Source organism: Camarhynchus parvulus, chromosome 2 (genome assembly GCF_901933205.1).
Source record: "Camarhynchus parvulus chromosome 2, STF_HiC, whole genome shotgun sequence".
NCBI lineage: Eukaryota > Metazoa > Chordata > Aves > Passeriformes > Thraupidae > Camarhynchus > Camarhynchus parvulus.
Window position 1 is genome coordinate 40713795 of NC_044572.1, and position 14766 is coordinate 40728560.

General features: G+C 38.6%; 1 protein-coding gene across 6 annotated transcripts in view; it reads left to right on the top strand.

Annotated features, from left to right (window-relative positions):
* Positions 1-14766, top strand: part of RBMS3 (RNA binding motif single stranded interacting protein 3) — a 712273-nt gene that overhangs the window by 451527 nt on the left and 245980 nt on the right. The gene's annotated exons all lie outside the window — the stretch shown is intronic.

Consider the following 14766-nt stretch of genomic DNA (forward strand, 5'->3'; position numbering starts at 1 on the left):
TACAAAGATTCTTTCATCCTTTGGCTCCATTGTCTGTGTTCTTGAGAGCTGTGTCTCATGTAATGGGCTCTGCTCTGATTCTCTCTCTGTCCCCCTGTTTGGAGAGGGTTGTAAGACAGAGCACTGAAGTGGAAGAGCATTGAAAATGCCTTTTGCTAAGTATTGTGTGAAAGGGTTGCCTTTTCTTCACCTTGAAGTTGTCTTCATTTGGTTCCTTTGCTTTGGAAAGTTACTCTTTTCTGATGTGGCTGGAGAGCCTCTCTGAAGGAGTAGAAAAATCTGGTTGATATGCCTAGTTTTGGCTTCACCTGCTTGTTGAGTTTTTGGGCTTTTTTTTTTTGTTTTTTGTGGTTTTTTTTTGGTTTTTTTTGTTTTGAGGACATAAATGAGAGTGTAGAAGGTTGCTGAAAGAATAGTTGCTAAAGGCTGTCTGGAGATGATTGGCATCTGCTCACAGAAGCTGCAGGAGCTGTAGCAAGAACAGTGAGCTCAGTCACTCTGGTCTTGGAATTGTCCCTTGTCCCCAGGCAAAGGGGCTGATGGTGAGACAGGGGTTATAGTAATGACCATTGTGTGGTCCAGCTGCTGCCTTTCTGAAGGTGGTATAATGTGTCTTTGGGCTCTAGACTGTGTCAGCCAGCAAAAATAGCTATTGCTTTGTACTTTAAAAATGCCGTGCCTGAGAATCACAAAAAACACTTAATAATGCCTGATTTACTCTCTCTAGAAATGCTGCTGTCCTAGAATCTAAAACAGTGAAAGCAAACAGGTAATTACAAAAAAAGAAGGAAATTAACTGATAAACAACCATCCGATTTGAAGATTTCCTCTTAAAGGAATGTTGGTGATTTAAACCTTTGTTTTTCAATGATGTCTTACTAAAAACATAGTTTTGTTTTGGTGTATGGCTTTTTTTATTATTATGTTATTTTAGGGAGAAAAGTAATTGCTGGTAAATGAGGTTCTTTTGCCTTCTACTGAATTACACTCACTATGCCTGAAAGAAACTGGATGCCAATGATGTATTTCTGTTTAAAAGCATCCCACAATGCAAGCTAGGCAGTTTTATTGGTTCTTAGTTTTTATTGACACATGGTGATAAAAAATATTTGCTTCAAATGGGTAAAAGATGGCAAGCAGAAGAATGTGAACTTCTGCTAAGGATTGTGCTATTTTATTTCTCAGACATACAGCAGCTCCTTGTTAAAATATAGGCAATTTGATGCATTAGTCAAGCTGTGGAAAAGAAACCAAAGACAGGAGATATGTTTTGTCCTAATGATTGATATCAAATAGCCCTTTCTAGAAAGGAGTAAATCTATATAAATCTGTAAAAAATCTAAATCCATATAAAACTGTACGGTTATGGATTTAAAATTACGGATTTAAAGATAGGATTGAAAGATAAATCTATGCTTGAGGTTGTCAGAATTCAGAACAATGAACAATTACAGTACTTATATTTGTGGAAACACCAGAAAAGATGGTGGCTTAAAACATTGTGGTTTGGATTGTCCAATATTTAGGGACTAAAAGCAAAGCCTGATGTTTCCAGAATGGGAAGAGCTGTACCAGCCCTTGGTTGGTTTGTTTTCTGGGGAACCTGTGGCAGGAGCAGCTTTTTGCCCTGTGAGATTTTGAGGCGGCTGGTGTGTACAGATTTGTTTGCATAAGACTGACTGTATTTTTATTATTTAGCCATGGTGCCTGGAATCTCAGATAGATTCTTTTTAGTGTGTTTGATAGCTCAAGATAAATATACAACTGACTTTTCTTATCTCTGAAAAAATCTAAGTATTTAGAAAAATGGGGTTTCAAAGGAAATTGAGATGACTCCACACAAAGTACCTCACATTGCCGACAAGGCAGGAGCCTGGGAAAGCAAATCCATTGGAGAAACATGTTAGTTCTTGCATATGTTGGAAGCCAAGTTGCATAACAGGACTGAAAGACAGCATTACCTGCCAGTGTCAGAATTAACAGTGAGGGCTCAGAAGAGGTTTGAGGAAAGGGGCAGAACAATAATCTAACCTGCATTTCTGGAAGTTTAGCCAGAGCAGTTTTATTTCAAGAGCTGCTTTAATTAGTGGTGAATGGTGGCTCTCAAATCAAAATTAAAAAAGTTAAGTCTGAAGAAATTCCCTAAACCTTTTGTGTGCCATGCTTTCATAGTATCAGTGTCCTCTTTTACTCTGCATTGCAAAGCAGTGAAACTGCCCCGTGTAGAGGCCAGAGAGGAGACAGACTGTAACCTCTGTTCAGCAAATGTCAAAAAATCTCAGTCCAGCTGTGGATGCTTTTGAGTAAAGGTGAAAGAGGCATTGGCCAACTCTTTCTGTGTGCTGGCCTTCTTCAGTAGTGAGAGAAAATATGCTGAAGTGTCGGTATTGTCTGTGATGTTTTCCTGGAGAGAGCTCTTGCTCGGAAAGAGTGGTTCTTTCTCAGTTTTAACACAATATAATTTTTCTCATAGAAATCCAGGAATCTTCTTTGAAAAACAAAAAGCAGAACTGAACCCCTGTCCATGTTGGCTAACAGAAGTATCTTGTGGATACTTGAGTAAAATATACTCATTTTATCGATGCTAAAATACAGCTACCTCCCTCTTTTTTTATAGAATTTGGACAGCATTTTGGCTGATTTTGTTTCAGAGTGCTGCCTCTGGAATAAGGTTAAACACTGGTGGATTGATGCTCCAAGTCCCATCAGTATTGGAAGACTTGTTCTGTTGAGGCTAATACACCTCATAAACCCACAAAGGGAAAAAACCAACTGTTAAATACATTTTGAATTTCTCTTTTTGTTCTGGTTTGAAGCAGGCAGGCGAGGATTCAGCTGAGGGAGAGGAACAGCAGTAGTATGCGTGCAGAGATAGCGGTGGCAGCTGAGGAGATGAGGTCTCATGTGGCCCACTTGGCGGGACAAGGGCACACACAAGGACCCACACAACCTCCCACCCACAGGAGAGTTGTGTGAGGCTCTTGCACTCAGGTGCTGTCACCTGGCTTCTTTTGCATTTCTCTCTCAGAGGTACATGAACCAGGAGTTCTGACCACTTCTACTGTCCTATGTTCATCTAAGTTTGCTCCTCTTTTTCAAAGGTGCTTATTAAGCATTTCATTTATTGATCCCTCGGCTATGCAGCTGCTGAGGGATGTTTTCCTAGCTGACCTGGCTTATTTTGCTGTGTGCTTCCTGTGTGCCTTTGGACATGCGGGTTCATTTGCGTACATGTAGTGCCTGCTTGGTCAGGCTTGTAGAGTCCAGGTGGGTTTTTGGGTTTGTCTTCCACTAAAAATGGCACAACTGATATGCCTCTGGAAAATCTCACAGGAATTATTGATTTGGTTGTCTCTTTATGCTAGGGACTACAGATACATGACAGAAAAAAATTGCTTATGTATATGATTTATATATCAGTTTAGGTTTTTTCCAGATGCTCCTTTCCTGCATTTCCTAGAAAAATATTATAGACAGAATATGGAAAATTAATAAGGAGAATCTTAGTAATATGGGAGTTGGCTCAGACAAGTAGGCAAAGAAGCCTAGTACACATGAAAAATGTATCAGTGTTCTAATAAAATCTGTAGACGCATCTATTCTTGGGATTTGCAATAGTCCTTCACCCAGAATTGCACATTCATGAGGACGCTTCTTAATCTACTTTATATGTAAGTTTTAATGATGCCAAGGAGTCTAAATCACCTGAAAAATCAATAGAAGTCTGCTGTCTAAATAAATTTGAGCTTCTGAGCTTGTGTCAGCCTGCAGTTGAACTGTGCAATCAGTTTATCCCTTCACAGACATTTGGGGTCCTCTCTACCATTTTTTATTTCCAGTTCTAGTCTGCTGTAAGATTGCATAATGTGAAAGTTCAGGTGAAGGCAGGTTCTTGCAGAGTATCTAACAGCTTCTTCAATACCTAGCAGCCCATCAAGAGTGTTGAAACAAATGCATTCACAAAGAAAGGGTTTTCAGTCCTGCTTTTATAAGGATTAAAAATGTATTTGATCTTGTGTATCTTCTCTGGGTTTTCCTTTTGTACATATAATGCATTTAGACATCCTCAAGACCTGCGCGAAAAATGCGGATATTGAAGGAATATTTAATTAGCGCTGGCAGTTGTCTAAGTCCAAGGAATCATTTCTTGACTACTCTGCTGCAGTAATTGCCATCCAGAGAGTACACTGCAGGAACTGGTTCTGAGAAAGGGCTGTGCCAGTAGGCTCTGATGTCTTTTCCTCCACAAGGGAATTGCAGTAAGTGATTTTGCTTCTTGTGTGATATTTTTCTCATCTTTCCATCATGCAGAAGCTTAAATACAGGGAGTAGTCACCATCTAGGTGAAAGATAAAAGGGAACTATTTCCCACAGACCAGAGCCAAGCACAGAGCTTCTAAAGAGGAACAGAGAGCTGGTTGCTGTATAGTTAAATAGACAGATTTTCTCCATGAACCAAGGAAAAGGAAATCCCACAGCAGAAAATCTTATTTATTTTCCAGACTTTTGCGTAGGTTTTAAACATTGCTCTGGTATGAGTCAGCTGACCAAATAAGTTTGTTCTGTCTGCTTATTTTTCAGCTTCCTATTCTCTTATTTTTAAATTACTTCCCTTTTTTTCTCTGTCAGACACCAATACTCCAAAGGGCTGATCCTTAAGATGGAAAAACTCTGATGAAAACCCTTCTTTCCAATGTTTTTTTAACCTGTTCTAATGAAAAGTTTTGTTTGTTTTTTCCATTTAAAAATTCATGAAAATAATTAGAATGCTGTCCGTACAAAAGATGAAATATGGCCTATACACATGATACACTGCTTTCCTAACTCATGAATGAAATGTCTGCAAATTTTAGCAAACAAAACCTCAGGATATTGAGTTTTTTGGTAATATTTTTGGTTAACAGTCCTACTGACTGTTGTAATGATTGCTCCTAGGATTGAAGAGATACTGGCTAGGTGTAGGGAGAAGATTGCAAGGTCGACTCCAGCATGAGCTAGGTTGCCAGCTAGTGGGGGGTACACTGTTCAGCCTGTACCAACTCCTGCTTCAACTGTGGAAGATGCTAGGAGGAGAAGCTAGCCTTCCTTTTGAAACCAAAGTGGGATTCTAGGAGTTTTAGAGCTCAGTATTGAAATTGTCAGGCTTTGCTTTACTCATGTGCTTTAACTATCAGATATCCCATCCCCACCAAACTGTTCTATGCAGTCTAATATTTGTATTGGTGATTTATTAAACACCGTTTTCATTTGCTGGTGGGGCAGGAGCTGGTGCCTCTGGAAGCCTCACCATACTCAGCAGTGTAGGAGAAGCTGAGAACATGGTTGTGCCGGCCACCTTCCATGTCGTTTCTGAATGAATTGCTCAGCCAGGCGTGGGCTGCTGCTGCTGCTGCATCACTTGTCAGAGACATTTGGCACAACTCTTGTATGTGTGTGGAGCACTCTCCAGCGAGTTCTCCTCTCATCTTCCAAAAATGTGCACCCTCTCCCCCTGTGCTTTTGCACAGCCTATACTGGCTGACCAATACTGACCTGAATTGATAACAGTCCTGGGTTCAATGAAAATGGAAAGTTACAGCTGGAAAGAAATGACAGGCAGTTCAGTTTAGATTTGGAAATTACACTTGCAAGTGTTTCTCTCTCCTTTGATTTCTTTTACCAAGTCAGCCATACCAAAGGTGTCCTGCAGAAGCACTAACTAGAAGTTCCAAGTTTCATGTACTGCTGCTTATCAAAGTCACGCTGTCATCCTCTTTTGCCTGCTTACCTCTGTTTTTCATAATTTATCTTTTACTCTTGGGATGGGGAATCATAGTTTCCCAGAGGGAACTGGCCTTTAAGTGCAGGTTTTGCAAATATAGGATATTTTCCATTTCTTAAAGGATAATAATTGACAACGCACAAGAGCATTAACAAGATGCTAAATTATTTGTTGGTATTAGGTTTTATATAAAATTTTCTTAGGATGATATGCCTTTCAAAACCTGGAAGGCTTTTTTGGTTGGTTTTTTGGGGCTTTTTTGGTGTGGTTTTTTTTTTTTTTTTTTTTTGGTTTGGTTTTTTGTTTGTTTGTTTGTTTTGGGTTTTTTTTTTTTGTTCTTGTTGTGTGTGGGGGGGGGTTTGTGTGTGTGGTTTTTTTTTTCCCAGATGAAATGCTGTCTAAGTTCAGGATTCAAATCCCAGATGTGCTAGCAAAGGCCTAACTTTAAACTTCAGAAAACCTGCAGTAGCGGACAACAGTGTCCTATGAGCGTCCTAGACAATCAAGACTAAAGCAATGAGTGGCTTTGCACAAACAATGATAGATTGGGGTGATAGCAAAGATACCTGACATTAGTGGAAGAACTTCCTAGTCTTATCCAGCCTTGTAAATTTTATGCTTCTATCTGAGAACTGTATGGTAGCTGGTGTGAAATGATCTTAAGATCCTTTTCCTGCTTTTAGATGTGCATTCACAAGCCAATGTAGAATGCATTAGCTTGAGCCATTCTTGAAAGAACATCAGGTTATCCTGGGGGTACTAAAATCCAGCAGTCCTTTCACACTTGCATGTATAGCTCCTAAAACCATGTAGATCAGCATGAAGTAGGGTATGTACATCGACAGTGTTTGAACCACACCTGCCAAATTTATAAACAATAATTTCTTTGGGGGTTTTCAGAAGTGCTTAACTTGACAAAATTCTACTCTCTGAAAGTGCATGGAACTTTACTGTTGGCCAGTTGAGAGGAATTAGGTCAGTACTATGTTGTTCTTTTGTTCCCAAAAACTGTAGCTCAGCATCTTTCTTAACCACTAAGTTAGCTTAGAAAATCTTACAGCACACACAATCATGTTTATTCTCTAGCTATCACCTCAGATAGACCTGGCTATGGTATTTTCCTCCCCTTTTCAAGTGCTGCTTTAGTTTCTAGGCTTACTTGATTTTTTTTTTATACTGTAACTTCATCTAACATTAAAACATTCCTCTGCCTTTGAAAATTAAAATACAAACAATCAGTAAATATATCCACCTCCATGCTATTAATGCCTTGCACCACAGAACAGATGCTGAAAGTGAAAAATGTGGCCAACTTTTAGGCTGAAGAATAGTGGAATTACTGGGTTCTTTTCGGGTTATGAACTTCAGCCAAACAAGAGTTGGCCTTTTTTCATAAATACACATTGTTCTTGACTTTCCTCTGACTTGGAACACATTTGAATTGGTAATAATACAGCTGAAATCCACAGAGCTTTGGCAATCTAAGCTGGGGAGAAGAATGGGGCTCCCTATCTTTAGCACTCACATAGCTATGCATCTTGGAAGCTCTTACACACTCTTTGCAAACCCTTTATGTTTGCAGAACAGGAAATCTGAGGCCTGCAAATGAGTTAAACACTGGAGTCAGATTAATTCTTTTTTGCCTCCATACTCAGGAAACTCCAAACGCCCCACAGAGGAGTTATCCAACCACAACTATGTAGCTTGGGAATCTGCAGCTCAGACTGAGCAGAACTATGTTCTAAATTCAGTAAGCACAGCTTTACTCACCAGGAAAAAGCCAGCACATGCTGAAATGATCAAAAAACTGTGGTTTTAGAAAATATTACTGTGGTAGAAAATGGACATAGCCTTTCTTTCAGTGACATATCATTTAATTAAGTTCTTCTGTAGATCAGCCTGAGGACAATGCTTTTGTAAGGTGAGAAACAAAAATTCATTGTATTTAATGTGATGATTCATGTGACCACCAGCAGGAGGATACATGCATGCTTTTTGGGGTACCACTTAGTTTGGACTGAGACACAGCTTCAAAAACAATGCAATTTGTGTGAAAACCAGGCCACTTTCAGATTATTTGGTTTGATTTGGAAAGCAGGTGTGCAAACTTCAGTGGCATTTCTTCTGAGTTGATGTGAGTGCCTGTGTAACAGCTCATCAGCCTGGCAATACACAGGTGCACGCTCTACCAGTAAACACAAATATACCAGTAATATGCATAGATATTCCCTGTGCAGCTATGCATCCCCCTCTGAATATCTAAATGTTACTGTATTAGTGAATCCTCTGCTTGTTATTTCTTTATTAATGACTGTCTCCCATTCAACCGACATGACTGAGTAGTCTGGCTGTAATCTAAATAAATTTTAGTTTAGATGCAGTTTTGTTCACTAATGAATGATAATTTTTGTCTCTATATTAGGAAACTATTTTTCCTTTGTATAAAAGTATGAAATTAGACTGTGCTCATGCTATATGCAACATACTGAGTCATAATGGAAGCTCACTGATTTTTTTAGTCCTTTCCCTTTACATATTTGTGCTTAGAAAGGGAGATAATGATGACATGAACAGTTGAATTCTATATGTAGTCATGATAAATTGGCTTTGATGTGATCAAAATAAATGTAAGAGATATAAGAATGTAAAACCCATTCTGACCATATCAGACCAGAATAAAGTTCCTTCTGATATCAGATTCTCTTTCAGATAATGCACTATAGCATGTGCCAACAGAGGAGTACAAGAACCAGACAAGCATCTGAGGATACTTCCCCAGAGTAGTCTCTTAGCCTCTAGCAATTTGCAATTTGGGATTTCTTCAGCTTGTATTGAATAGTCATTTGTAGAACTGCCTCCCCATCCCCAAATAAACAATTTATGCTGCCTGTTTTGCATTTAAAATTTTGGCAGCACAACATCCAGCTTTAAGAAATTCTTCAGTTTAACTTCATGCTCTTCAAAGATCCATCTCCTTTGCTTGCTCTAGACCAGCAATGTTGATTTCATTGATTGCTTGCTAATTCTTGTATCAGGAGAGACAGAAGGCTCTTGTTTCCTATGAATCCTTTTCACTGCACTTATGATTTTATAAAATGCAGTCATAACTTCCTTTAATCCCGGTTCTGTTTCCAGTTTTAAGAAAGATGTGTCAGCATGTGCGTGTGTCAATAAGGATGTGGTTCTTAGAAGCAAGGAGCAGTTGCTAAGTAATGAACGTGAAGCATGTTAAAGTGGCTTTGTAATATGAGAGCAGAGCTGACAGGAAGCTTAGAGGGTCATTTTATATCAATATGTTGGACATGAGGCAAGTATTGCTAATGCTGTGTAGTGCTGCAGCCTGGGAAATGGGGAAATGGACACAGAGAGGAATAGTACATTTGGCTGGTATCAGGTACTTTGTAAGGCAGTCCTCATTTTGCATGAGGATAAATGCACATATTTGATTAAGCCCAGGAAAATCAATTTTTAAAATAAGAACTGTCAGCTTTAGAAAAATGTACCCCAGAAATAATTGAAGTGTTAAAAAAATGTAACAGAGCTATTCCTTTAAAGCATCAGGTGAAGAGAAGTATAACCCAAGTACGAGGACATGTGTTCAGTGTGTCAAAAGGAAATATACCCAACTCCCCCCATCTCTGTAGAAATAAGGCATTATAAATAATTGCCTTAAAGTCTGGACTTGTTTGGTCACAGCTTTCCTTAAATATTAGATCAAATTAATATCTGTCATATTGATGAACAATACCTGAAACTGATGCCACCAATGGATCAATATCTGGCCAATTCTGTCAGCGGCCTTGAGGACTTTATCTTTGCCAGGGGCTACTGAAGCAGCCCTGTGCATTTTGTCTTGCACCCACTGCTTGGGCATGATGTGACCAGCAATGCTGCAGCACATGCCTTCATATCTAAATCCAGGAAAGGACTGCAGCAGATGTCATGCTGTGCAATGAATCCTTATTTAGGAGAGATTTATATTCATATTCTTCTTTCTCCAGAGCTCATGGCAGAAAATGTTAGTAATTTCATTAGTCATAGCTCAAAATGGTGGACATGTAGAAGAACCTAGGGGCTCTAAATTGCCGGTTCCTCCACTGGAGGAACAGATGGAGTCTTTCTGTGATTCCCAAAGGAATGTGCTGAGTACATCTGGGAGATGTACACCTACCAAAGACACCCCTTACGCTGCCTTAATGGAGGTGCAATGGCTATTTCCTCTACTGCTCCTCACAACTTTGTGCTGTCCAAAACCACAGGGAACAATGAAAACTTTGATGAAAGCAGTCGTAAAGGCATTTTTTTGAAGTTGGAAAAATTGGTACTCCTCTGTGTGAACACATGGTTGGCATATGGATATGGTATTTGGTTGGAGATATATTTTTGCCTTGTTAAAATGGATACTGCTTTGTTTATCTGGGTGCCAGTAAGTAGCAAAGTGAGAAGTGTTCAATGATTACCACTTGTCAGTCATCTTCTATCCTGACATTCTTACCACAATTCAAAAAGGAAAACAGATAGTGAAAAAAGATGTTCATTTCTAGCAAAAAACTTTGGAGTTGGGATAATTAAGGCTTGGTGCTAGAAAGCTTGGCTTTGAGTTCCTCAGAACAAGTGAACATACCTTTCTAGTAGTTGAGACTGAAGTCTGTGTCTCAGACATCATGCAATTGAATCATTTTTGGTCTTTAAATTCATTTGGTAGACAGGTAAAGAAAGAGAAGACACCTTGAAGAAAGGCTTCCCCATCTTCAAAGGTGTCTTTGGCACCTTACTACCCACTTAGGTGATGGATGATGCTGTTCCAGTGCAGTATCACAGTTCTGTCTCTCTGTGTACAGACATACGGGGTTTTACTCTGTGCATGCCTGCTTGATAAGTATGCAAGCAACTATATTTATATCAATGTATGCCCACATGTATAGATGATAATTTAGAAATATTCATGAAAAAATTTTATAATGAGATTCTCATGAGTAGTGAAAAGTATTGCAGTGGTATTTTCATAATATGTGCTGTTGGAGTATGACTATTTGCTAGTAATAGCTCTAAGCCCTGAAAATAAAATAGTATGTGGGTTTTTTAGGCATGTGCTGTAGAAATAGGAAGGAAATTGGAGGTAAATTAAATCTTGGTCATAATCAGCCAGTATTTTTCCATCTGTCAGCAAAACCTGGCAAAAAACTCCAAAACAACAACAAAACTGTAAACTCTGAGATGAGATTTAGTGATTTACTGTCTGCTTGAACTGTGCCTATAGCTCGCAGTAGAGCTACACAGCCTCAGGGTTTCCCAGATATTTCCATAACTTATTTGTCCATTTTGCATAAAAGGTTATGATCCCACCATTTATCTAAACATTTTCCTAGTCACCTACTCCAATTATAGCTTGTTATGGAAAGCCAGCACTATCATTTATATGTCTGTGTTGCTATATTATAGGGATGCAGCATAAAGCAGCATATGGAGTCAGTGAAATGAGGCTTTTTGCAGGGTCTCATCTTCCAAAAAATCTTTTTTCTTGCTTAAAAACTGTTCATCAGTGAAAGGTCACCACTCCTAATAGCATGACCTAATTCACTTCAGCCTGCCTTCCCACTGCACAGCACATTGCACATGGTGAAGCCGTGGGTTTGGTAAAGGAGCCAGAACTGATCCAAACCAGGTTGAAGTCTGGCTGTAATGGGGTCACAGTGGTCTCGCTGCCCTGCCCTCTCTCCTGGGGCTGCTGAGCCTAGAGTAATGGAAATGCTTCCCTTTCAGAATAAAATTTAATTAGCTGAAATACATAATGGCTGTCTTTTGTATGATCAATCTTCTGAGTCTGTTTGAACTCAGGCTATGTTAAAAAGGAGAGTTGGATGCAGACTTTGCTTTGCTTTCCTTGAAGTTCAAATAAATAGTTTCATCTTGCATGATTACATTGTTGCATGCTATTTACTTCTCTTGAGTATATAAGAAATTTCCAGATTGATTTACAGAGCTACCTTGAAGAGGCTCAACATTTTATGTCAGTGAGCAATTAGATTGGTTACAGGGGTGTCTCTCTGCACTCCTCTAAGTGACTCTTGTGCTGGCTCTCCTTGATCCCAAGACTTCTGGGAAGCCTGGTGCAGATTTATGTAAAGGACGTGGTCTAAAAAATGTAGCAACTTAGGCACTTTCCTCCTGGGAGGGTCATCTAGTACTTTATCTGTTATAGTGGGTTTTGCTAAAGGTTTCTCCATTTCTTTGTTGAGAGGTCCTTTGAATCAGTGTAGTAGCTGAGACCTGAAACACTTTGAATCAGTGATGGAAACCTCTCACAAACAACAGCACTCTCAAGTCACCTGGTCTTAGCGATCCATAGATCAGATCAGGCAATGAATAATAGCTATAAATACTATTTATTGCCTGTTTGCTGGGTGTTTTTTGATAACCCATTGTGTTGGTCTTTAACTTAATATGGTATTTGACAAATGCCCCCCTTTGTTCCCATGTTAGTGGAGTCCTTTCACTTTAGTTTTTCCACTCTAGTCAATCCACACAAAGCATTGGGAAAGCAGAATGATACCACATTTGCATCCTTCATTTTGCTATTGTGAATATAATACATTCTTTTTAGGGTGTTCCTACACACTTATCACAATCCTGTTGCAGTTTTGGATCTGAGCTGGGTGGTGCTGTTGCAACAGGCAGACAAAGTCTCTCTTCTGGGATAGTCGCAGTTCTTCTTGTGTTATTCCACTGACTGACAGTGTTTTTCTATACCTTTTCTATTTAAAATCCATCTTTCTTAAATCTTGTTGAGTGGAGCTGTACACTATTTTTCAGAGGGTCTGCAGTGCTCTAATATGTATATTTTATTGCCTTCTAGTCAATTGATGGGCACTGTAGAGTTTGCATTAGAGATTCTGATTTTTAGCAGGTGTATAACTACATTATTTTGTATGTCCAAATGTTAAATTTCATTTGCTCAGTTAAATCTCTGAATGCCTTACCAGGTCTAGATTCAAATGCAGATTTTATATTTTATAAACACAAGTTTTAAAATTGTGCCAGAACTATTTGCAAACCTTCACAACTAAAGATCTGTTCTTTGGCTTGTCTTTAGTGAGTGCACCAACTGGTTGGCTGTTTAACACCATAAATGTGACACCCCAAGTGTCTTGAGCTGTGCTGAGAGAGGCTAAGTGTCCCAGAACTTAATTTCTATCCATGTATAATTCCAAAAATATAGTAAGCCAAATAGGAGATACAGACAGTAAGTTATATTTATGTGTTTCTAAACTTTAGATGCTTTCATGAAATGCTGCATTTCACAAAGAAAAGTGAACATGACAAATTAGCAATAGGGGATAGATGGGTTTCTAACATATTAAATCCTGGAATTTTTGCCCCATGGGAACATTTGCTTCTGTTATGATAAAATCTCACATTTTAAGAAATGAGGATTAGGTTCCATGATATTGGCAGGTTTTTATTACCTTAAAGATTGCCTTTAAAAATAACCAAACAAGCAGCCACCAGAAACTCTATTATCTATGCAGATATTTCACTGCAAAAAGGTTTAACATGAAGATAGAAAGATAGAATGGTGAAAAATATAGGGCTAAGTTAGAGAGCTATAAGAAGCAAATGAGTTCTAGTTCTCTTTTCATGTTTTTGGTTGTTTGTGTTGTGGTCCTTTTGTTTTGTCAGAATTACTGTCCACATAAATATTATGTAGAGGAAAACCTTGAGATGTACAAAATGTTTGCTAAGAGAATGATCTACTCTGTTAAAATTGCTACTCTTGAGAGATGTACTCTTGAGATATATGTCTCTAATATTTGTTTTAGACAACTTTGAAATCTTGCTGTCCCAATATAAATATCCAGATGACAGATACATGTACAGGTATTTTTCAGGGAATCACGTTTGGTTGTTTCAAGGCAGAACTTGATTTTTGTGAGTAGGAGCTCCAGTCTGGAAGTTTGGATGACTCAGATGACCCTCAGCCTTGTTGTACTGCCACTTCTAATCATGTTTAAAAACAAGATTGCTCAGAGTCATGATGCAGTCATTTGTGGTTCTGAAGTTAGTTGCTTTAAAATATAGACCTATATTTTGGACCCAAAGTTAACACGTATATTCAGCTGACAATAATGAGTATAAAGTCTTTTGTTAGAAAGATTTGCTGGATTGTTTCAAGATTTTTGACAGTCTGGGTCCCTAGCTAATATTCTACCTATGTAAAATACTTCACTGTGTTATCTCTGCTTATTATTTTGTCTTGCAGCAGAAATTGAATATATTGAAGGGTTTTGTTCAAGAAATTATCTCTGTTGATCTTTTAATTTTAATTCCATTCACACTTTTTCTTAGTTTTTGTTTTAGAAAAAATGATTCAAGGTAGTATGTATTTTGCAAAAAAACCTCAAATATTTGATTTTGTTCTTCTTGGTCAACAATAATGTAACTGCCCTTCCTTAACATATTAGTAAGAACAAAAACAACCAAAAACTTGTTTCTTTGAGAACAAGCAACAAACTTTGTTTTTCACTCTTAGTGATGTTGTGCAAGATTTTATTCTGGAAGAATTTAGGAATGGGGTCAGGTTTGCCTTTAAAACTCAAGTCCCAGATAGAGGAAAATATCCATATTAAATGATTCCACAAAACTTTTGTGTCTCAGTGTGGGCCGTCCATGCCTGCTGTGGATAGTTTGAAGCCTGAAGGCAAAGCTGAGATAACAGAATTTTTCCCAGATGTCAGCTTGGCCTATCAAGCTGAAACCAAAATCTAAGCATCTGGCCTTCTGGGCAACTCTCTCTTTATCAGCCACAGTCAGTGATGTGCACTTTGACCTGCTGAATCCATGAACCCTCTCCTCCCTCACAAATCTGAAGAGCTGAAAGGAGCAACTGAGGCATGTTGGGACCCAAATCGTAGGTGAGGTTCCAGCAGTCTATTCAAAAACCCCTTCCAAAAGAGGACCGCAACTGACTTGTATAAGCAGTATACATGAAGGCAACTATTTTAGCT